General features: G+C 33.0%; 1 protein-coding gene across 40 annotated transcripts in view; it reads left to right on the top strand.

Annotated features, from left to right (window-relative positions):
* RIMS2 (regulating synaptic membrane exocytosis 2) overlaps window positions 1-24,877 on the top strand; it is a 780,681-nt gene that overhangs the window by 133,002 nt on the left and 622,802 nt on the right. The window contains exon 1 of one of the 40 annotated variants that reach the window (XM_074267303.1): window positions 3,017-6,687. The exons of the other annotated variants lie outside the window; for them this stretch is intronic. The gene's annotated coding sequence lies outside the window, so the exon portion shown is untranslated. Of the gene's footprint in view, window positions 1-3,016; window positions 6,688-24,877 lie in introns of those variants that run through there. 40 annotated transcript variants of the gene reach the window in all.

Genomic DNA, 24,877 nt, shown 5'->3' with positions numbered 1-24,877 from the left:
TGAACTTAAAATTTAAGGTAACTAACTAATTAGTTCAGGGTCATAGAAATACTATATGTTGTATGACTGTGATCAAAGGCAGATCTTTGGAGTCTAAATCAAGGACTCCATTTCACAGGATCATCTTCTTTTAATGATGTTGAAGAGTTGACACATAAAAGAGTCCTGTTTTACTTGGTCTTATAGGCAGAACTAGAATTAATAAGTGGAAATTGAAAAGAGACAAATATAGGTTTGAAGTAAGGGGAAAAAATTCCTAACAATTTGACCTTTCTAAATATGGAATGTGTTACTTGGCAAGTTAGTGGGCAGTTTAAAGTAGAGACTACTTTGTCTCTAGTAGAGATTTATCTAAAGTAAGACACTTTGCTATTTGTTTGTAGAAAGGGATTAAATAATACCCACTGGATGAGCCATTTCTTCTTCCATACTCTGTCATTCTGTAAATATTAAATTTCTCCTTAATTTACTAATTTGCAATATTGTCATCCTGATTTAAATTGAAGTGCTGCTTCTAATGAGATCATTTGTTAATACTTTTCCTCATGAAACCTCTTCTCACTAGAGTTCTTAAGGATATATTATGACATCTGTAAAGTTGTGCATCAGCTGAGGACAATCTTTGGAATATAGTAAACTTTTATAGTAAAAAGGGCAATCATATTCTCATAAAATTTCATGGCTTCAAAAGTTTAAAAGACCAAGATCACTTAGTAGAAAGCTTGTCCTTCCACTTTGGTTTTCTGTGAGAGTTTTAAAACTTATTTTAAACATTTTCCAAAAGTAGTTATTAATGTGCTTTACTATGTATCTAATTTGTTTTTGAACAGATACTTTACAAATTCAGGCAAATGGATAAATAGGTTTTGTAGAACTATAATGTCTTCTTATAAGTCTTAATTTCCATTCTTGTCACCTACTAGCAGAGCAGAAGAATAGTAAGTATGTTTAAAGTTAAAAAATTTTGGGGTATTCTTCACTTATTTACACAAAATTAATTTGAAGGTTATAATAGGATAACTAAAATTTAAATGAGCTTCGAAGAACCCTTTTTTGGGAGTTAACAGCTAAGATTAGGTAGAATTAATAGCTCTTTATACTGGCTGGCCTTTCTAAAACAAGTACCACCTTTTCTCCTGCTCTTTGACCAAATTGGACAGTCTTCTGAATGCACTATCTAATTTGGGCTTCACAAATTAGCAGGGATTGATTTAGAAAACTTGGAAGGGATCCAGAGGAGAACAGCAAGCATGATTAAACAGTTGCAATTGAAGGCCTATGAAGGTTAAGAAATTGGGCTTGTTTGGCAGTAAAAGGTCATTTGTAAGTGTTGCAGAAATGTAGGCAAGAAGTGATGAGGATCAGCATCAAATTAGTGATTATGCTGTATCATGAGATTAGAGACTTAAACCTAGAATGATCCTTAAAGGCCATCTACTCCAACCTTGAATCACTTTTCTTGTATTTCAATATGTGCAACACAACATCTCTTTTTTTCTTTGTTTATTTTTCTTAAAGGGTTTTTTTGTTTATTTGTTTCTATTTTTGGCAAATGTTGAAACTAAGGCCCAAATAAATAAAGTGAATGTCACACAGGAAGGAAGTGACAGAACCTATATATTAACTCTTGTCCTTTGAGTCAAAGGCATTTCAAAAGAAGAAACTTTTGGTAATTGATGGTTCAGTGTTTATTATTAGAGTATATACTTTGATATTTTGATGTTAGGTACCATATGAATATTAAGATCAAATATTCTGAACTGAAATCAAGAGGAATTGTTTCACTTGGAGCAATATTGATCTAAGTAAGGGAAAATCCTTCCTGACAATAAAGTAAGTTCAACTAGATTGGATTACTGCAAAAGGTCTTGGGTTGTTTTCCTCTAAGCACAGAGAGGCATATATCTACTTAGAACATCTTAGATAGTATGTGTCTAGAGGTGAGACCCTTGCAGGATCTTGTCATATGAATAGCTATTCTGCTGTCAATTCAAATTCAACATGCAAAAAAACCCCAAACTTAATATCTTCTATCTAAGAAAGAAATCCTTGTCTAACCTCTTTACTTTTTCATATTATTTTTAACCCAATCTTCCATGTTAACACTCTTACAGCCATTTTGGGGCTGTATTCAGGGAGGGGGGTCCTGGATCCAACTTGAAATGTCCGTAAAAGCATTATTACTAAATTTTCAGTATAAGCATGGAAATTAGCAAATGTTAAAATTAAGGGCTTATTGTTTCATTGATTATTCTAAACTTAAGAAAGTGATGGAGAAAATGTTAATCATACATAAATCATAAAAGTATTTTTTGTGTACAAAATATTTTGTTATTAAACATTTATCAGCATACTCCTGGTTTTATCTGACTTTCATTCCTTGTTATTAAATTTGATTGTTTCTTGTTTTCAAATGTTTTTGGATTGGCTGTTTACTTTCCATTTTCACTTATCAACATAGGAATTTGAGCCTTTATTACTTCATATCTAAATTTTTATAACAGTATATTTTAGCTGGTATATTTTCCTTCTGTCTCTCATCTACCTTGACTTTTGCTGTCAAGCTAATAGTTTGGAAACACTTTTATCATTTCAAATCCATATCCTATTTAATTCACTCCTGTGTTGGACTTTCTAGGTCCTCCATACTTTGCCTTCTTGTCTCTCTAGTATATTTCTTCCTATTCTTCTGCATAGATTTTTGCCTTCCTACTATTTCCTTCATTGAAAATCCATTTCTGTTTCTATACTTTTTTGTTCATGTTTTTCTCTTTAGTTAGGAAGCTCTTCTTTATCCTGCCTATTCAGACCCATCATCCCTTTAAAGCCTCTAAGGATGAGAGCTTCATAGTCAACAAAGAGTAAGTATCTATAGGCCAGACAGTGTGCTAGGAATTGAGGATGCAAAGTCAAAAGTGAAATAGTCCTTTCCCTCAAGGAACTTAAATTTTAATGGAGAAGACAATATTATATATATATATATGTATGTATATAAATAATTGTATTTGGAATATATATATATGACACGAATACTAAGTGTTTTTTGGTGTGGGAAGACACTAAGGAAACTGGACAGGCTTCTTGTAGAAGGATGGTACTGCTTGATCTGAGTCTTTCAGGAAAGCAATGATTCTAAGAGGTGAAGATAAAGGTAAGGAGTAACTGCATTGTAGATATTGGAGGGCTATCAGTATAAGGACATGGAGATAATAAAATGAATATTATGTGTGAAAAAGGTGTATGTGTAACTAAGACTCAGGACAGCAGGCTATTTTGGCAGGCATTAATTGTGGGGTCTTACCATAAAAACATAAGATGAGAGGAATTATTTTACTTGTCTTCAACAGAAAGGTCCCTTCACATTCCCTCATATTCTACCTGGATTCATTCCCCAGTGGTTAACAAGTTCTGTCCCTTTTTTACTTTCTCAATTCTAGTGATGCTGAATCTCCATCCACATCTTCTTCAACTTTCTATAGTCATCTTCCTTTTTCCATTGTGATCCCTGAAACACTTGCTCTGTAATGAATATACTCCCTTTCATTTCAGACCTCTTCTTCTCATACCTTTTCTGTCTTTGGACTCTCACTGATACCTGGTTTTCTCTGAATCAAATGTAGCTGTCATTTCTAGTACTACTATAATTTACCTCATACTGCCTAGCTTACTCACCCCATAGATGGAAATGGAATACTCTGTGCCTTCCATTGCCACTTTTATACTCTTCATTTTATTACCATAACATAGTATACTCTCCTCTTTTGGGAGTTTGGAGTAGATAATCTTCAAGGTTCCTTACATCTTTAATTCTCTAAGCTGAGATAGAGAATGTGAGTTACTGTGTTGTATATTTTAAGTGTTCAAGAAACAGTTTAAAACAGATCAAGTTTTTTTCTTTATTGAGGGACAGTGTGAGACAATGAGATTCATACTGGATGGAGCAACAGAATACGGGGATTATAGCTTCACCTCTGCCACTAATTAATTGTGTACCTTTGAATAAATTATGTAACTGTTTTAGGTCTTGGTTTCATCATCCATAAAATGGAGAATCCCCTATGTTTTCTGCCAGCACGCAGATTCTATGACTACTCAAATGTGTGGATAGCAGAAGGTAGAAGAATTCTTGGCAGGATATTATAGAGGCACATTTCCTTGTGCTTCTCCTAGTTCCCTTCTGGATTAGTTGAGGCACACAATGTGAAAGCATCTGTCTTTTGATTGTTGTGTTTCCTAGTGGAAAGTTCAGCTCTTGCTTATTTATGATAAGCAAAGAATGTTCTTTGAGTACAGAAAGGAGAGAAGCTTCCTCTGGTAAACTGCAATCTGATTGTTCAATTTAGGGCCAGTATGAAACTGCTCACCCACAAGAGTAGCTTGCATGAGTAGATCAACTAGCATTTTTAAGCACTTTATTATATGTGAGGCACCTTCCTGGGGAGATAAAGGAAGGCAAAAAACCAGTCATTATTCTAAAGGAGCTTTGACATCTTAAAGTCATTTAAAAACTGATTAATTAATTTTTTTTACTATAACTATTATTAATAAAAAGATTATACACTCATGGAAAAATTTACTATTTTAACATGAGTCCTGGCACATTCTAGATACTTAATAAATGGTTATTGATTGAATAATTATTGAAAAAGTCATTTTTGCTTAAACTGTTTTACTTGAGCTTCACCACAGTGGGAGGAATAGTATGATAGAAAGAACTCTGATTGTGGATAAATACTTGAATTCAAATACTACTTTTAATGCTTATTGCTTGTGCAACCTCTCTGGGTCTCAGTTCCTTTATCTGTAAAATGAAGAAATTGGACAAGAGAACCTTTAAGGTCTCTCTCAGTTCTAAATCTATGAGTTTGTGAATTCTTGGAATTGGGTAGGACAAGTATTATCGTCTTTTCCACTTTTCCAGGAATGGAGCCAAGATGATGGAATAGAGGCAACAACTCTGCTAAAATTTTCCAGTATTACCTACCAAATAACAAACTCCCTCAAATCAAATTCTGGAGTGGTAAAGCCAAAAAAGGTCAGGGTGAGATATTCTTCTAGCCCAAGACAAGAGATTAGAAGGGAAGATTTGTGATATGGGGGATTGGAAGCTGGGTCAGAGCTCAGGTGGATATAACACCAGTGGTAGGACTAAGTGGTAGTTACAGAAGGAGCAGCAACATCAGAAGCTTTCAGGTCAGAGACAGTAAGGGGACCTTTGCACCTGATCAGAAAGAGATTACAGGCATCTCTGTGCTAGCATAGATGCAAGACTGGATGTAATTTGACAACTCTATTGTCTCTACCCACTTCTGGGTCACAGTTCAATGAAGAGAGGAATGCTTTCAGCAATGGAGAAAAGATCTTGAAGAACCATATCACTTCTAATCCCAAGGGAGCAAGGCCCCTGAGGAATAGTATCTATTACATTTCCAAGGAATAAGGGACTCTTCCTGGATAAGGATCAGAGTACAGACCAGAAAAACAGTGATAACTTCTTTCCTCAGATCACTTCTTCTTGGAAGCACTAAACAAACCCCTGGAACTAGTTTTGAAAATAGCAATGTGAAAAAGCCTGAAGTTTGGGAGAGTGCCTTTCCCTTTCTCTTCTCTTCCCATGCTGGGAACAAGCAGAAGTTTAACATAAAGTTCAGAACCAAGAAATGGGGTAGAAAAATGGGTAAACAGCCAAAAAAAGAACATGACTATAAAAAGTTTTCTGGTAATGGAAAATCAGGTTACAAACTCAGAAGACAATGAAATCAAAGCAGATACAAACAAAGCCTCAAAAATGTGATTTAGACACAAGCAAAATAAGAATTTCTAGAAGAGCTAAAATTGATTTTCAAAATCAAACAAGAATGATACAAGAAAAATTAGGTAAAGAATTGAAAGAGAAGGAAAAAATATGAAAAGAAGATAGCTTAGTAAAAGAGACACAAAAATATTGAAGAAAACATGTTAAAAAGCAGAGGTGGCCACATGGAAAAAGAGATACAAAATTCACTGAAGAAAATAATTACTTAAAAATTAAAATTGGACAAATGAAAGCTAGTGACACCATGACACATCAAGAAGCAATAAAACAAAGTCAAAAGAATGAAAAAAAAGTTTAAAAAATTAAAATATCTCATCAGAAAAATAAATGACTTGGAAAATAAATTGAATAGGAATAATTTAAAATTTATTGAACTACCTGAAAATCATGATCAAAGAAATAATCTAGACACTTATTTCAAGAAATCATCAAGGAAAAATGCCCCAATATCTTAGAACCAGAACCAGAGCTAAAATAGAAATGGAAAGAATCCATAAATCACCACCTGAAAGAGATCTCCAAAGGAAAACTCCTAGAAATATTATAGTCAAAATCTAGAGCTTGCAGGTAAAAAGAAATACTTGAAACCACCAGAAAGAAACCATTCAAATATCATGCAGTCAGAGTCAGGATCACAGAAGATTTAGAAAGTGGTGTGTTAAAGAAGTGGAAATATTAGAATAAGATATTCTGAAAGGTAAAAGATCAGGGACTACAACCAAGAATTACCTACCCAGCAAAACAATATAACCCTCCAAAGGAAAAATGAATATTTAATAAAATAGAGGAATTTCAAGTATGTCTGATGAAAAGACCAGAATGGAATAGAAAAGCTGACTTTCAAATATAAGACTTAAGAGAAACATAAAAAGGTAAATATGAAAGAGAAATCTTAAGGAACTTAATAAGGTTTGACTGTTTTATATTTCCATATAGGGAGATGACACATGTAACTTCTCAAGAACTTCATTATTATTATTCGGGCAGTTAAAAGGATTCTATAAAGAGGGCATAGGAGTAAATCATTGCTATGTTGGGATGCTATAAAAATGGACAGGTAAGAAAGATGCTCTGGAAGAAGGAGGAAGAAAGAAGTATGGGAAAATTTATTTCACATAAAAGAGATGCACAAAGAAGAGTTTTTATGGTAGAGCAGAAAATGATAAATGAACAAAATACTTGAACCTTACTCTCATCTAAATTTGTTTGAAGTGGGAAGACATACATACATATATTATGTATATATACACACTTACTTGGGTATAGTAATATACTAGTGGGGAAGGAGAAGAGGAAGTAGATAAGAAAAAGTGAGAGGGTGTGATGGAAGGGAGGACTTATTTTTATTTTTTTATTTTTATTTTTTATTTTAATAGTTTTTATTCACAAGATATTTACATGGGTAATTTTAAACATTTGCCAAACCTTTTGTTCTAATTTTTCCCTTCCTTCTCCCCCTCCCAGATGGCAGGTTGACAATACATGTTAAATATGTTAAAGTATAAATTAAATACAATATATGTATACATGTTTTGCTATAAAAAAGAATCGGACTTTGAAAGTGTACAATTAGCCTATGAAGGAAATCCAAAATGCAGGCGGACGAAATTAGAGGGATTGGGAATTCCATGTAGTGATTCATAGTCATCTCCTAGAGTTCTTTCGCTGGGTGTAGCTGGTTCAACTCATTATTACTCTATTGGAATTGATTTGGTTCATCTCATTGGTGAAAATGGCCACATCCATCAGAATTGATCATCATATAGTATTGTTGTTGAAGTATACAACGATCTCCTGGTCCTACTCATTTCACTCAGCATCAGTTCATGTAAGTCTCTCCAGGCCTTTCTGAAATCATCCTGTTGGTCATTTCTTACAGAACAATAATATTCCATAATATTCATATACCACAATTTATTCAGCCAGTCTCTAATTGATGGGCATCCTTGTAGTTTCCAGTTTCTGGCCACCACAAAGAGGGCTGCCACAAACATTCTTGCACCTACAGGTCCCTTTCGGAAGGGAGGACTTATAAAGGAAGACAATGGTCAGAAGCAAAACAAACTTTGGAGGAGGGTCATAATAATAAGAGAAAGATAAGAAAATAGGATAGAGGAAAGTGCATAATTAGTAATTATAATTGTAAATGTGAATTGGATGAACTCATCTAAAAATGAAAATGAGTAGAAGAGTGGATTAGAACCCAATCAGAATCCAATAATTTATTGCTTGCAAGAAATATACTCGAAAAGGAAATACATGCATAGAATAATTTCAGGAAAACTGGCAAAAACTTATATGAACTGATGCTAAGTGAAGTGAACTGAACCAGAAGAGTATTGTACATAGTAATATCAATATTGAAATAATGATCAACTATTAAAGACTTAGCTATTCTTATTGAGACATTAATTCAAGATAATTCCAAAGTTCACAGTTGAAAAATGCAAGAGAACGGATGTCTTTTAAGTGCTGATTGAAATACACTTTTTTAAAAACTCTATTTTTCTTGTTTTATGTGTGTTTATGTCTCTGTGTTTTGCAACATAGGTATGGGGATATTTTCTGCATGACTTTACATGTAAAATCAGTATCATATTTATTGCCTTCTCAATGGGTAGAGGAGGAGGGAAGAAGAGAATTTTTCACAACTTAAAAAAGAACATTATATGTAATTGGGAAATGTCAAATGAAATAAATATTCATTTAAAAGTATTTTTATCTTAACAGAGAAACTGAGGCTGAGATTAGGTGATTTGGCCAAGGTTACATAATTCATGGGGCTCTTTCCAGTGGTATGCTAGATATCATGGAAAATGCAAAAGAAATTTATAACATATTGTCCTTGACCGCTAAAGGATCCTTCCTACAAATTTATGAAATTGAATAAGAATTTATATTTCACTTGCAGACACCTAATACATTTCTAATCAGTGCCTTCTATGAACTTAGTACAATTGTGGGATACAAAGTTGGAAGATAAAACTTCATCCTTGAGAATTTGTAATTTTACTCACTTTTTAAAATTAAAAACAAAGTCTAAAGAAAAAAATGAGTCTTTAATTGTGGAAGGTCAATCAGTGAGCTTCTAAGTGGGGGGGGATCTGATTCTGGGGGACAATGAAGAAGATCAAATAAGAGTACCATATCTCTGCTGTGATCAGATCATACCTGAAGCATTGTGTTTAGTTCTAGAGCTACACTGTAGTGAAAAAAACAGATGTTTGAGGAACTAGAAACCATACCATATGAGAATTTGATAAAGGAAAGGGGTTATTTAGCTTTTTTTTAAAAATTTTTAGAGAATAATCAGAGGAGGGAGGTTGTCATTTGATTAGTAATTATGTCTCTTCAGATTGACCTTGAGAAACAGAATTAAGACTAGAAATTAAAGGAAGATGTCAGCTCAGCATAAGGAAACCCTATCCTAATAATCAGAGTGGAGTGGAATGAATTGTTTTCTTGCATAGTGGATCATGGAATATTTTAAAGGAAAAGCTCAGTGATAACTTGTTTAGAGATGGAGATTAAGGGCATAAGGATTTGGACTCTGAAACCCCTTGCAATTCTATGATATGTAACTTGATGTGAACCTTAAAAGGTGTATAAGATTTGGATAAGTGAATTGTAGAGTTCATTCTATCCCTTATCTAAATGAGGGGGAAGTCCATTCTAGATATGAAAATGGGAATGAATATGAGACATAGTAAATGTACTGGCCTACTTCAATCATAGCACTATAGATTTGGAGCTACAAGGAACTTCTGAGATCACAATGGCACTATTGATTCTACCTTTCATTTCAGAGATGTGTATATTAAATTCCCAGAACTGGCTTGCATGAGGTCATACCTGTAGCAACTGGCAAATATGAAAGTGAGTTCTTTAGGTTTGGAAATGAATGATGAGCTTGGTTAGATGGGGTAAAGCCATATTATGCAAGATCTTGAACAGGTAAAAAGGTGGGACAGTTATAGGAACAGAAGGTACTCCCATATAGGTGAAATACAGAGCAGGTGGAGGGAAATAATGTAAGATATTAGTAGTCTGGAATTTATTTCATCACTCAGTTTATGGGAGCCAAAGAGGGGAAGGAATTTTAAAGGGAGAAGTGGATTTCTATTCAGGTAGATCTTATTCATTTCTTACTTCAAAGGAGAAAGTGCCAGTTGACAGGGAAGCTTGATGCTTCTCTCCTGAAGTTTCCTGATCTAGAATGTTTCAGATGTAGTAGAGCTCAAGAAAAGGGACAGGCAGAAGGAAGGTAGTGTCAGAGAGGAAGGATTGTGGCTAGGACAATGATAGCTTGTCTGATCAAGAAAAAGCCGGAAAAATATTTATTAGAACTTATAATTTATTAGATTTCTTATGACAGTATAATAGTGTCTCCAGAGCCTAATACTCAGCTTTTTTTATAAAGTAGACATTTAATGAATGTTTGTTGAATTAGATTGAAATTAGCTTTGATGGAGAAAAGCAATATTTGCTAACAGAAAGCAGCAGCATCAGTATTGCCCATTTTTCTTTGAAATAATCTTTCCATTAATGAAGATATTTCCAATTTAATTGTATTCACGTACCTACTCATTTCTAAGCAGTTGATGTTTATCTGTTTCCTTTACATTTTCCCAGTAAATCCATGACTTAACATGGTGGTATAGTCTGTTATTCAGTGTATTCTGTAGGTTGAAGTAAATTTTTGGAGGGCTTAATGGCTCAGGAGTCCCAGTATTGAAGAATATTGCTAATGAAATATTACATCTGTGGTTAAACATGAATGATCATTTTCCTTATAGACTTCAAATATTTGAAATACTCAACATGGTTTCTAAAGTAGATATAATTGGATTACTTGAATTCAGAAATTTGGGAGCCACTTGGATAGACACAAAGTAAATATTAACTTACCCATCTTTTACCAGCATTGTTAACAATCATTATTAGTCATTTACTGAGTTTACTTTAGTTTACTTTAAAAGTTTGTAACTTTAGCCAAGCAATTCCTAATTATAATGCATGATCATTAATCAGCTTTATCATCCTAATGTTCCAGTCTAAATAGGAAGGAAGCCAGTGCTGCCAAAATAGTGATTATCTGTTAGTGATGATATATTTTTAAGAGTCTTTTCATCCATTGCATATAAACTAATTAAAGAAATAAAATATTGTCTTTGAGAGCCTTATTTTTATGAGTATTACAATATTCAAATATTAAACAATTAGGTTAGTTTTATTTTAGCATAGAGTATTCCTGCTTATCTTATTAATTAAAGAAGAAAACTATTAGGTTAAGACAACTCTATCACATTAGAAAAAGGATATGGGTTCCTTAATAATTTAAACTCTCATTAATGTTCTAAATGATGCAGAATGAACTCATTCTAATATTCTGATGTGTTCAGTTTCTGAGCTAAGATAAATTGATGTATTATTTTGTTTTACATTTATTTGGATCCTGTCTTCAGAGTAAATTACTGAAGTTACAGTTATTTATTATTTTGAACGAGAGTCACATCAAAATCAAAACTATTTAATCTAACAACTGGGCAACATTTAGTATCCTTTTGAGAAGGTGGACACAGTGGTATTTTGGCAACAAATGTTTCAGATTTCAATAAATATTAAAATGTTATATGCTGAAAACATTGGTTCCAGTGTGTTTAACAGGAACTTGATACTGTGTTTTACGTGCATGTTTGCATCTTGGAAGTAGCTGTTATCTTAATGAAAGCATAAAGCAATAAGTATTGATTTTTTGAAGGATATGCAAAGTGAATTCCAGAACATGCCTCATATTTTTTTAGGGGAAAAAAGGTTAAATTTAAGAATGGACATGGAAAGTGATATATTTAAGTTTATGGGAGAAAGTTTAACTGTTTCTTAAAATCCATGTTATTACTTGCTCTGCGATGCTAATTCAGCTTTTAATTTAAAGTAAAATATGAGTACAAATATGTCATATCCATGCAGACTTTAAGAGATTTAATTTTTTTCATCAATTCTTTGTAAGACTCTTCTGTGGACTGAAGCAGGGCTTCTTAAACTTTTTGCCCCTTTTTGCCTGAGAAATTTTTTCATGACTCTCGATATATAAATATATAAAATTGCTATGCAAATAAAACACTAATAATAAATTATAATTTTATGATCTCCATATTCAGTTAATATCATCTCATATGGGGTTGTGACCCACAATTTAAGAAGCTCTGGACTAAATTACCAAAGCAAAAGGACCATAGTTCTTAGAAATGACAATAAAAGCATTTTGGTATATAAATCTATATTCACAAAACATTATACTGTATAATATGTAAATCTCTAATCACAGAAAAAAAACATAATACTAAATGTTGTATCTTTTTATTGAAGAAAGGTTTTTTTTTTTTTTGTTTTTTTTTTTTTTTTTTTTGTAGGAGTGTGTGCTCATATGGACACATATAGATAGACATACACACATAAACAGATATACACACATGTCCAGAATGTGAAGACCTTGAGGTAGAGATATTGTTTTTGCCTTTCTTTGTATCTTCAGGACTTAATATGGTGCTTGGCACATAGTAAATACATAAAAAATATTTGTTGATTTATTGACATTTCAACAGAGCTTCTAAATAGTCAGTGATTTCTCTTTTTAAGGATACTTCTCTGGTGGAATAGAGACATGGCATTATCAGACAAGAAAAGAATCATCCTTTTTTGGAACTAATTATTGTTAGATGGAATTTTCATTCTTAGTCTAATTTGCCACAGCTATCTCTCCAGTTCCCTTCTATTATCCATAAAAAAACACAATTAGGTGACCTAATAAGAGAAAAATAAAACTGAGTCATTCTTCTAATCCAAGGAAATAGACAATGAGTAGTTCTGCTATTGAATGATAGTAATACACACTTCAGAACTTCAAAGGATGCTTTAGAACTGGAAGAGACCTTGGATGTCATCTAATCCAATGCCAAAGAATCCCAGAATTCAGAGTTGGAAGGGATCTTAGAGGCTGTCTGATACAATCCACAGCTGGAAAGAGAACTACCTTCTATATCATGCCAAATTGTTGTTTATACTTTGTTTAAAGACTTTGGGTGGTATAATTATGAGAGTGCAGGATTTGATGTTTGAATGCCTAAATTCAAATCAGGTGTCCTACCACTTCCTGCCTGTATGATAGAGGGCATGTAACTTTATTTCTCTGTGTCTTAGTTAAATGAGGAAATTAGTCTAATCTCTGTCTCTTCTTGCTGTAAATCATGGGCCTTGTAATTTTATAGAGCTACTACTACTTTTCAAGGTTGCAGGTTCCACTTTTGGAGAGTTATAATTGGTAGGAAGTTTCTCCTTATGCTGAGCCATGTATTGATATTCTTGAAGTTTTAGCATGCTTGACAAGCCTTCTTGTGTTTTTGTATAGAGCAGTATTATTGTCTGGACCTTTGGGTTATCTCTTCCTTTTTCTCTCCTGTCTTTCTCTCTCTGTCTCTCTCTGATTCTCTATCTTTCCCAATCTCTATGTCCTTCCTCTGTCTATCTCTACCTATCTATCAGTGTATCAAAAACTCTCATTTCTCCATCTGTTTGTATCTACTTCTCTATTTGTCTCTCTAGAAATATTTCTTTCTAGCTTTATGTAGACCATAGTGATACCTCTATACTGATATAGTTAGCTAGGTAAAGAAAGAATAGAAAGAGGAGGGAAGGGAATAAACATTTATATAGTGCTTACTATGTTGCCAAGCATAGTACTTTTGCTTTACAAATATTATTTATTTTTACAACAATAATGCATCATGAATGCTGTTATTTCCATTTTATAACTGAGGAAACTGAAGCAAATAGAATTAAGTGACTTGTCCACCATCACACAGCTAGTATGTGTCTAAGTCTGGATTTGAATTCACTAGTCTTTCTGTATAGCTATTGGTAGACAGGAGATAGGTGAATAATTGGATAGATAAGTGGATAGTTAGATGAATAAACAGAGACTTAATTGTGTGACTCTTAGCAAGTCACTAAATTATTGTCCACCTAAGTTTTCTCATCCATTAAATGGAAATAATAGTAATATCTACTTCTCAAAGTTGTTATGAGGATAATATGAAATAACATGTGTGAAGCTCTCTATAAACTTTAAGGCACTTATATGTTATTATTATTATAGCATCTAAGTGTGATAGTGGATCAAGTGCTACACTTATAGTTAGTGAAACAAGTTCAAATCTTGCTTCACATACTTATTATCTGTATGTCTCTGGGGAATCACTTGACCTCCTTCAATTTGAGTTTCTCATGTGTAAAATGAAGATAAATATAGCACCTGCTTTGTAGGGTGCTTGTGAGGATCAGATGAGATAAGCTATGTAAAGCCCTTTGAAATCCCTAATGAGCATGTATTTGTGCAAGTAAATGGTGACATTTGTTGAGAAGGAGAGAGGAAGAGAAAGAGAGAAGAGAAAGGGATGGAAAGAGAGAAGAGAAAGGGACAGAAAGAGAGAAGAGGAGGAGGAGAGAGAGAAGAAATGAGGGAGGGAAGGAGCAAGGAAGAGAGTGAAGGAGGAAGGGAGAATGAGAAAGGGGGAAGGAAAAAAGAGGGAGAGAGAAAGAGATAGGGGAGAAGGGAAAGGAAGGAGAGAAAGAGAAGGGGGAGGAGATGGAAGGAGGGAGAGCAGAAGGCAAGTGAGAAAGGGAGGGAAGGCGGGGAGAGAGAAGAGATAGAGAGATAAGAGAAAAGAGAAGAAGGAAGGGAGGGAGGAAGAAAAGGAGGGGGGGAAGGAGAGATAATAGGTAGAAGTCTCAAATATCAATAATTGTCTGCCATTGTGTTTTGAAAACCTCAGGGTTGATTAATCATTAGAACCAAAGTCTGGCTCCTTATCTCTTCTTGGAATGAGAGATCCCTAAAGCCATTGCATCCCTCCAAACTGTAGCACAAATTATTTTATCAAATAAGCTTACCAGTTATCTCAAAATATCTTAAAGGGATATAATATCAAACATGTATGTTTAAATAGAAGCAAGAGAAGAATGAAAAAAATTGAGTATTAGTCTTGCTTGGGCTTGCCTCAGGTTGTACAGTTTGGAATTTGGGGCAACCAGCATTCTTCTAAGTTTTTTCTGAAAACTGCTTTCCTCAGAAAGCCATATCTGATCTTTCTTTTTTAATAATACTCTTCTCCTACTCCCTCCATCCTCACATAACAGACTGTTTTGTACCTCTCTAATACATTTATAGTGTCAAATAATAGTGAATATTTTATCTATCCAGATTGCATATTATCTAAACTTTCTTCTATTTGTTGAGTTTTAGTCAAAACTTGATGGGAGGATTAAAATATTATTATATTTATATTAAGGACATTTATGCTATTAAAGATTATTTTGGGATGCTCTGCATTACTTTTTACTTTTATAAATATTATCCTCACATCAAACCTATCAAAAGATAATAGTAATTTTTCTGATTTTTGACTGGATTTTTCATTTCATCTATAAAGAGGACTTCTATTGAGGGTCTTTTTTGCTTTTACAGCCCAGTACCTTTTCTGCAACTTAGAGATTTATGGAGAAGCATAGGACACTGAAAGATTAAGAGTCTTGATTCACAAGGCTAGCTCTTCATCTATCTTGCCACAAGGCCTCTCTGTAGGAGTTATTACCCTTATTCTATAAATGAAGAAACCACAGCTCAGGCAGTTTAAATAGTTTGACTAACGACATACAACTAGCAAAAAGTTAGCCAGAAATTGAACTAAGGTGTTCTATGTTTTCTTACCATTACAAGTGTGGTTTGATAATAAGATGCACTAAGTAAATTTCTTTCTTTTTTGTAATTTTACTTGAGTCTAATTTTACTATTTATTTATTTATCTCCTTTGATGAGTAGGACACTATAAGACACATAATGTATGGAATTTATAACATTGGGGCTTAGAACAGTGTCAATGGTAGTCCCTAGTACTAATTTAATCATGAAACATCAGGGACTAACTTAATCCCTTTACTACTTTACTGTTAGGATTCCCTCTATATTTATTTACTTAGGGAATTTTCTCCAAATCTGTATTAGATTCTGCCCTTGCTGTATTTATTTAAATAGCTGCTTAATCATAAAGACAAGAGCTAGTGATTTGTTGCCAACTGTTTTTTTTTTTTTAATTCATTTTTCCAAATTATCCCCTCCCTCCCTCCACTCCCTCCCCCTGATGACAGGTAATCCCATACATTTTACATGTGTTACAATATAACCTAGATACAATATATGTGTGTAAATACCATTTTCTTGTTGCACATTAATTATTAGCTTCCGAAGGTATAAGTAACCTGGGTAGATAGACAGTAGTGCTAAAATTTTACATTCGCTTCCCAGTGTTCCTTCTCTGGGTATAGTTATTTCTGTCCATCATTGATCAACTGGAAGTGAGTTGGATCTTCTTTATGTTGAAGATTTCCACTTCCATCAGAATACATCCTCATACAGTATTGTTGTTGAAGTGTATAGTGATCTTCTGGTTCTGCTCATTTCACTCAGCATCAGTTGATGCAAGTCTCTCCAAGCCTCTCTGTATTCCTCCTGCTGGTAATTTCTTACAGAGCAATAATATTCCATAACCTTCATATACCACAATTTACCCAATTTGTTGCCAACTGTTACCCAGAAGAGAATGTAGACTCATGTACAAAGTTGTTCTGTACCACACTCAATATCTAATAGAATAGTTGAATATATATATCATATGTAATACATTATTATTTTGAGTATATTATATAAAGTACACATAGTATGTATGTATTATAACATATAGTATATTATGTATACTCTAATAGTGTACCCATATGTACATATAAATATAAAATATAGTACTTGAAGATTCACAGAGTGCTTTGCATTCATTCTCTTAGATTCTGACAACAGTCCTGTGAGGTTGGTCCTTTTATTATTACCATTTTGTAGATGAGGAAATAGGTTAGTCAATCAGTAAAATGACATTTATTAAGCACTTACAATGCATCAGATATTGTGCTGAAGATGCAAATAAAGACAAAACAAAACAAACAACAAACAACAAAACTAAAACTGAGAATTAAGTTATTGGTTCAGAGAAATGAAGCTACTAAAGGAATGATGCATTATTTGAATACTCCAAGTGGAGCACTCTGTTCATTGTGACACTATTTTTGCTATGAGATGCTATGTGAATCAATTTGCAACTAAAATCAATCAGAGAATAATCAGAAATAGTGTTTGTAAAATTTTAAGAGTTTTCCACCTAGCTATGTGTGTTGGCCTTTAATTGCTAAAGATGGTCTATAATGTTGTAATATTGTTTCCTGTTGCCTATAACACTATTTTCCATTTGGTCTACAAGTATGGAGTTTCATGAAGAGTTATTTCTAGCCCTTATGTAGATTATTGAAAAATTAACAGCTGACTTTATGCTATTGTTTATCTTAGACTGTCTGTTCTGATAAGGTTGTTTAATAACAGTATATAAACATGTTAGCTATTTCCAGAAAAAAGAATTGACATATGGAAGTACATATTATATGATTTCATATATACTATCTACATTAAATGCTGGCCTTTTCTATTGTGGGGTTGAGGGGGAGACAACTAAGAATTCAAAATGTAATAAAAATAAATAAAATATTGTTAGTTATTGGAGAGTTTTCTAATATTTTCTATTACTTTAAAGAAAAGATGAATGCGTGAAAATATTTAGAAATGAGTTTTTAGCTACTTATTTTTAACTTTAAAATTTAATTTCTACTTTGAATTTTATGGAGCAGCTCCAATGGCACAGTGAATAGAGCTCTGGGCCTAAAATCAGAAAGACCTGAGTTCAAATTTGGCCTTAGACATTTACTACATGTGTGATCCTGGATAAGTTACTAATACTGTTAGTAACTTATCCAGGGTCACACATGTAGTCTCAGTTTGCCTCAGTTTTCAGCAAGATGAGCTGGAGAGGAAAATGGTAAACTAATCAACTCTCTTTGTCAAGAAAACCCCAAATGGCTTATATCCCAAAGAAATACTAAGGAGAGGAAAGGGACCTGTATGTGCCAAAATGTTTGTGGCAGCTCTTTTCGTAGTGGCTAGAAACTGGAAGATGAATGGATGTCCATCAATTGGAGAATGGTTGGTAAATTATTGTCTATGAAGGTTATGGAATATTATTGCTCTGTAAGAAATGACCAGCAGGAGGAATACAGAGAGGCTTGGAGAGACCTACATCAACTGATGCTGAGTGAAATGAATAGAACCAGAAGATCGCTGTACACTTCAATGTTGTATGAAGATGTATTCTGATGGAAGTGGATATCTTCAACATAAAGAAGATCCAACTCACTTCCAGCTGATCAATGATGGACAGAAACAACTACACCCAGAGAAGGAACACTGGGAAGTGAATGTAAACTGTTAGCACTACTGTCTATCTACCCAGGTTACTTATACCTTCGGAATCTAATACTTAATGTGCAACAAGAAAATGGTATTTACACACATATATTGTATCTAGGTTATATTGTAACATATGTAAAATGTATGGGATTGCCTGTCATCAAGGGGAGGGAGTAGAGGGAGGGAGGGGATAATTTGGAAAAATGAATACAAGGGATAATATTATAAAAAAATTACTCATGCATATATACTGTGAAAAAAATTATAAATAAATAAAATAAAAAAAAAAAAAGAAAACCCCAAATGAGGTTATGAAGAGTTGGACAGAACTGAACAAGAATTAGACTATTTACTTTCAGTGTTATTTTATCCCCTAATAATAAACAAGGTACAAAAGGAGTCTCCATAGATTATATTGCATGTTCCTTGTGTAGCTGTACTGTTAAGACTTACTATATGAAGCCATGTCTGAGTTGAAGACTGTTTACGTTAGGATTATCTATAAAATTGCTCACAATTGAATTAACTGAGCAATTGTATAATTCTCTACTTGGTTTTGGCTATAAAGACTGATCCTAATCGTAATGAAAATTTTGTATTCAAGATAATTAATGAACTACAATATCTTTGATGCCTAAATTACTTTCAGCAAATGAGTACCCAGGGAAATACTGTAAATCTTTCAGAACACTAAATTACAATGTATTGAATTACTACGGTAGTAAATCAGGTATCTCATAGCAAGTAAGTTACATGTTTAAGTAATCATTTATTTGAAGAATATTTATTGATTACCCTGTGTATTAAAAAAAGGTATGTCTATTAGGTACTAGTGGATAGTTTGGATTTCATGTTCCTAAATCTCTTTGGGTAGATAAGGATGAACCAAACTGAACAGAAAACATTTATTCCCTGAAAGAGCTCTTATTTCCTGATCTCTTAACCAATCACCATGGAGATTTGTGTGTGTGTGTGTGTGTGTGTGTGTGTGTGTGTGTGTGTGTGTGTTGTTCTGTGAAAAATATGTATTATTAAGTAACTAAAATTCATTTTGTAATTAGACCCATTCTTCACAGATAAAATAGAGTGTAACAGTTTTACCAATTTTCAACCTTAAAGAATTATAAAATGTGTTCTTTCTGTGATCATCATTATTCTTGTCATCGCCATCATCATCATTACCATCTCTACTACCACCACCAGGGTATTTATGAAGGATATTTACTTTTCATTAAACTTAGTTATTTGTTTGGATGTTCCTAGCCAATCTAACTTTGTCTCTGTAGGTTTGACCTTCACAGACCATTGTAACCAGGAATCCTATTCAATTGTTTTTAATTCAATAAATATTTAGTATATATCTACTACTTATAAAGTGTCTAATTTGTTATGTACAAAGTGAAGTAATAGCTATTTAAGAAAAAAGCCCTACTTCATTATACTATTATTAGCATACTATTAATATTAGCGTATTATTAGTAGTATTTATAGAAGAAATATTATTCTTATTTTGTAAATTTAAAATATGAACGAGAAACAATTTAATAAGTGAGCCAAAACTCAACAAATTTACCTGGAATTAGTTTCAAAAAAGCATACATTGTTTAAAGTAATTAGTAAAAAATTATATGGGCATAGGATAATATATATATATATTTAAAATTGCATTTCACTCATTTAGTACTTATAAACAATGACAAGTGTATTTCTTCTGTGTTTCTCTATTTTTTACTGCTAATTAAGATATTTTGTACTTATAATTCATGTAGATACTTTTTTCAGAAATTTCTCTAAGTTTTTTAACAATCTGTATTACTCTTAAAAAAGTGAACAAAATCAGTATTCAGATTTTTAAAAAAATTTAGTTTTTTAAATGAAAATCATCTAATTTAAAAATTATTTATTATTTAACAAAAATGAATGTTTAACAATGAAGTCACAGTTATTATTGTATTTTTAATGAGAAAATCTTACCATTTCTGGCCAAATAATAAAGTGTGAATATAGAAATATATGGAATCGATGAATTTATCATCTCTTGCCCAATTCAATTAAAAAAGTAGCAAATAAGGACAATAATTTGATTTATTTTCATTTGGAGTAAATGTGCCAAAAGCAACATTTATGTTTCTTTAAAAAATAATTAATGCCCAAATTCAAATTCAGAAATTACAAATGATCTTTCATTTTACTAAGATATTAACTGTAGTTTCTCTGAAATGATGAAGTCCCTAGTACACTTAAAATGAAATGTGTTTATGAAATTGAAATTTGCATGGAACTTTTACAGTAACACAATATTCTGTGAAGTGAGGCATATTTGTATTAATTACTGTAATGTGATCTTAGTTGGCAACTTGTAGTACAAGTTGGCCTGCTGCATTTCACTTTAGCTCCTGTTCTTTTGTGACTATGCCAGTCTGAGATTAAATGGCTATCAGTTATCCATCCATCCTGTGACACATACAGTTATTAAAGTGATCACATCTTTTATTTTAGTTTTTTAATTTGGTGAAGAGAATATAGTAGTTACCTTATGTAGTAGTAGAAAAATACTTCATTCTCTAATATTGTTTTATTTTTTCAAAGGAACATTCTTTGTGTTTTGTGTGTGTGCATGTGTGTAACAAAAGCCTGTTCATATCTTGAATTTTTGATAATTTCTCAAAATATGACACCCTTTTATCTGTAATTCATTCTTTTCAAGATTGAATTTGTTCAACAAGCTTTATATGAAAGCAAATTTACAGGCATGATGTGACATGCTTTTCTCACAGGATCAGAAGAAACTCCTACAGTCACCTAAGCCATGATGGAAATGAATTTTTAGGATATCCAGTGATTTTGTCTAATATAGTTAATAGAGCTATAATCAAGAGATACCTAAGATCTATGGGTAACCTGAAAGAATTTACTTTTTATTAGTTTGGGTTGGTTAAATATTGATTTTCCTTGCTGTCTTTCCTTTTTACTTTTGATTTCTGTTCCTTTCATATGCCATATTAGAAAAGTTTAGGAAAGAGGAAAAGATATGATAGCCAAAGGCATCAGATTAATCCTCTTTCTCTCTAAATGATACAGTGGAAAGTGTCTAATTTTTGTGCCCATGAGTTCAGATCGTGACTTTGTTATTTATTGTCTATATGATCTTGGAGAAATTCTGTGACCCCTACACACCTCAGATATCTCATCTGTAAAATGTTATTGTTGGATTGGAAGACTTTTCAAGTCCTTTTCTAGGCAAGAATATGTTGGAACCAAGTTGGAACCAAGATTTGATTGTTAAATTTTTAGTGTGTATGTATTTATATTTTAGAAATCTACAAATGTTACATATCAGGGCCTGATTTATTGTTTTGTTTTATTGTCTAGACTTAAGAAAGTGATGGAGAAAATATTATAATGCATATTAAGTTTGTGTGCAGTGGATATATGTCTTTTTTGTGAGGGGGGAGAGCTGATTGTTAAATTTTAATCACAATATTGCTGCTTCCAGCTGTTTATGATCCTATATTAAAAAAATTAAAATTCAACTAAACTAATCCATTAAGTGGGAGCTTTTTACAAGGCACTTTTTAAAAACAGGTGTGGAGCTATATATTTCAAGCCTTCATATTATTTAGCTTGTCTAGATATAAATTAGTTTAGAAATTTGCAGGAATTTTAGAACTCACCTAATTCAAGTCTGTTTCCTGTTTTTGTGTCATAATCTTTCAAGGAGACAACAAGTCTGCTAGTTGTGAATCTCTAACAAAAAACTACAAGATAGAAATGGGTCTCACAAAATAGTTAACATTTTTTAATTGTTAGAGAGGGGTTTTATTAGGCTTTATCTGAATGTCATCCAATCATCCAATCTTGTTCAGTTTAGCTAAACATAGTGGTTCTGCTCAAATACTAAACTATTATCTTTTCTCCATGCCTATCAAGACCCCCCCCCTTTTTTTTTTTTGGTTGTGTGCTATAAAAGAAGGTCCCCTCTTTCTGTGGAAGTTGCTGGCTTTACTGATGCTGCCAGTGTGGTGCACTTTGTTAAACTATATGCTTCATTATTAATAAACTTGGAGTTTGCACCCCAGCTTACCTTTATTGCATTTACTGAACTCTGTGTGTAATATATCACAATATGTTACAATGTTTTAGTTGTTCCCTGATTATAGATACTTGCTTTGTTTCCAGTTTTTCTCCATCACAAAAAAAAATAGATCTACAAATATTTTGGTAGAGGATACTGGTCTTGAAGTTAGGAAAATCTGAACTTGAATTCTGGCTATTTATATGGCCCTCTGCAAGTGATTTTTCTCAGCTTTAGTTTACTAAGCTGTTAAATAGGCTCACTTTTACAGGGGTGTTGTAAGGTTCAAATAAGATGATTTGTGAAGTATTTCACAAATCTTGGATTCCCAATTATCTTTGGGTTCCTTGGGGAACATGGACAGTAATGGACTTATACTGATTCAAGAGTATTATTTAGTAACTTTTCTTATGTAACTCCAAGTGCTTTTCCTATTCAAGTGATTTTTCAAAAAGATAAGAATATCTTGAAAAGATATTCCTATTTTAATACATCTATATAATAATGTATCTTTTTCATTTTTCCATAGCTCTAAATCATTCTTTCTAAATTTTTTAATACTCTCATTATTTAGAATAAGATATGAAGTTCAATTTTATTATTTCTAAGTATGGGAATTATTATCAAGATTATTTCATTTTGTGAGTGGGATTAGGATATTTTTAATTCTAAAGATTTCTGTATCTAGAGAGTACATACAGATTTTGTGGAGGAAATTGACCTCCTGAGTTTAATTTCCTACAGGAAATTAGTTATACTGGCTTAATATAAAAAAGGAACAAAATCTTTGAAGTATCACCTGAAAATAGCTGTTAAAGATAAAGAATCAACTAAGTATGAAATTTCATATTAATGTTTTGACTGAGAGGCATTTTAATATGCTTCTGTCATTTTCTTTTTAAGCAGTAAAATTTTTTCCTGATACATGATACAAATAAGATATGAACCAATTATTATAATGCTTATTTTTATACATTATCATGATTTTGCTCAGCATTATTTTCATCTATGTTATTCCTGCACTACTTCCGAAAGCATCTGAATTCTCCTGTACTTGGTACAAGAAGGGTACTAGATTCATACTGTTTTATCAGAACATTTTGTCCTTGGCATTTTCTTCCCTTTCATCTAACATTGGATAAATGAATAGCATAGCTAATTGTAATGAGCTGTCGTCTCCAGAAGCTGTTGATCGCTCTCTGGAAGGAGATCTTCTGTGTCAACTCAAATATCTCGGACAGATTCTTCTTTCTGTAGAGAGAACCGTTGTCTCCAGGCAGTTGCTGTTAACTCTTGTTCAGAGAAGTGACTTCCCTTCCTGTAGAGAGCCCCGTCAAGCCTGATGTAGGTGCAGAGTCTTCTTTCATTTCTGGAGTGCTGTCCTCTTTTATCCTTCCCAGAGAATGGGCGTGGAATAATGCAAGGGCTTCTGGGAAGAAGTACTCCAACCAATGAGCTTGCTCCTCTTAGAATTCCTAAGGTGTAAACTCCCTTTAAAGGCCCAAGCCAAAGGTCTGAGCCAGAGAACTATCAAGTCAACCTGAGTTCTCACCTTGTAATTGTCCAGACAACCTGAATTCTCACCTTGTCACTGTCCAGACAACCTGAGTTCTCACCTAGTAATCCTAATAGCTAATATTATGAACTAAGTTTTAAAAAATTATTTAATCCAGTTCAGTTCAGATCAGTTCTATTCCACAAATTTATTAAAATACTCTACTGTACGTGGATTGAAATACATTTAGAGAAACACAAATCCTACCCTCTTGAAATTCCCATGGCCTTTTTCAAACAACTTATGGTAAAATACCTACCTCTACTCTTCAGTGAAAGTTTTTGGCAAATCACCAATTATTTTCCAATAATGGCATCTTTCCAATATTATCCTATCCCAGATAAGAGTAAGATATGGGAAAAGAGAGAAAATTTATTAGCCAACACTCAAAAGGTGGAATGGTAGAGGACACGGGCTTTCAAGAGCAAACTTTTTTTTCACAAATTGTATGTAGGAGAGGATGGTAGTGATACCTAACCTCTATACACTAAAAAGAGTGAATTGATGTATGGAAAAAGCACTTATTCAGTGCTTCCTATATGCTAAGCACTGTCTAATGTACTGGTCAGGGAAAAGTAGGGACAGTCACAGATTCAAAAGCAAAAACAGTCTCTGCTCTTTAGGAATTTACATTATGAGGGGGAAAGTACAACATACATAGTGGAATGATGCCCAAGTAAGGGTATTTTAAAATGAAAATAAATACCCATAAATGGAGCTATTAGGAAAATGATTAACATACTCCTTTTAAGAACAATGGTAGAATTGATTTGGTAGTGAATCAGATGAGGCAATCACTAAACAGAAGAGCTGGTACTCTGGATATAAGTGCCAGTGGTGGGGGAAAAATGATTTAAACCTTTAGGATGGTATCTATGGTCTAAAAACAAGGCAGTAGGCAAGGCTATTGAGAAAGTAGACCAGGATTAGACATACAAGTGTTTGTTGTTATATTAGGAAAATGCCACCTGTAAGATATGAAGTTGAATTGAGAAGAACTGAAGTAGAATTGAAATTCTACTCTCTAGCCTCTTA

Source organism: Sminthopsis crassicaudata, chromosome 1, assembly GCF_048593235.1.
Source record: "Sminthopsis crassicaudata isolate SCR6 chromosome 1, ASM4859323v1, whole genome shotgun sequence".
Classification (NCBI taxonomy): Eukaryota; Metazoa; Chordata; class Mammalia; order Dasyuromorphia; family Dasyuridae; genus Sminthopsis; species Sminthopsis crassicaudata.
Note: the sequence above shows the minus strand (reverse complement) of the source record. Positions and strands in the feature narration are given on the sequence as shown.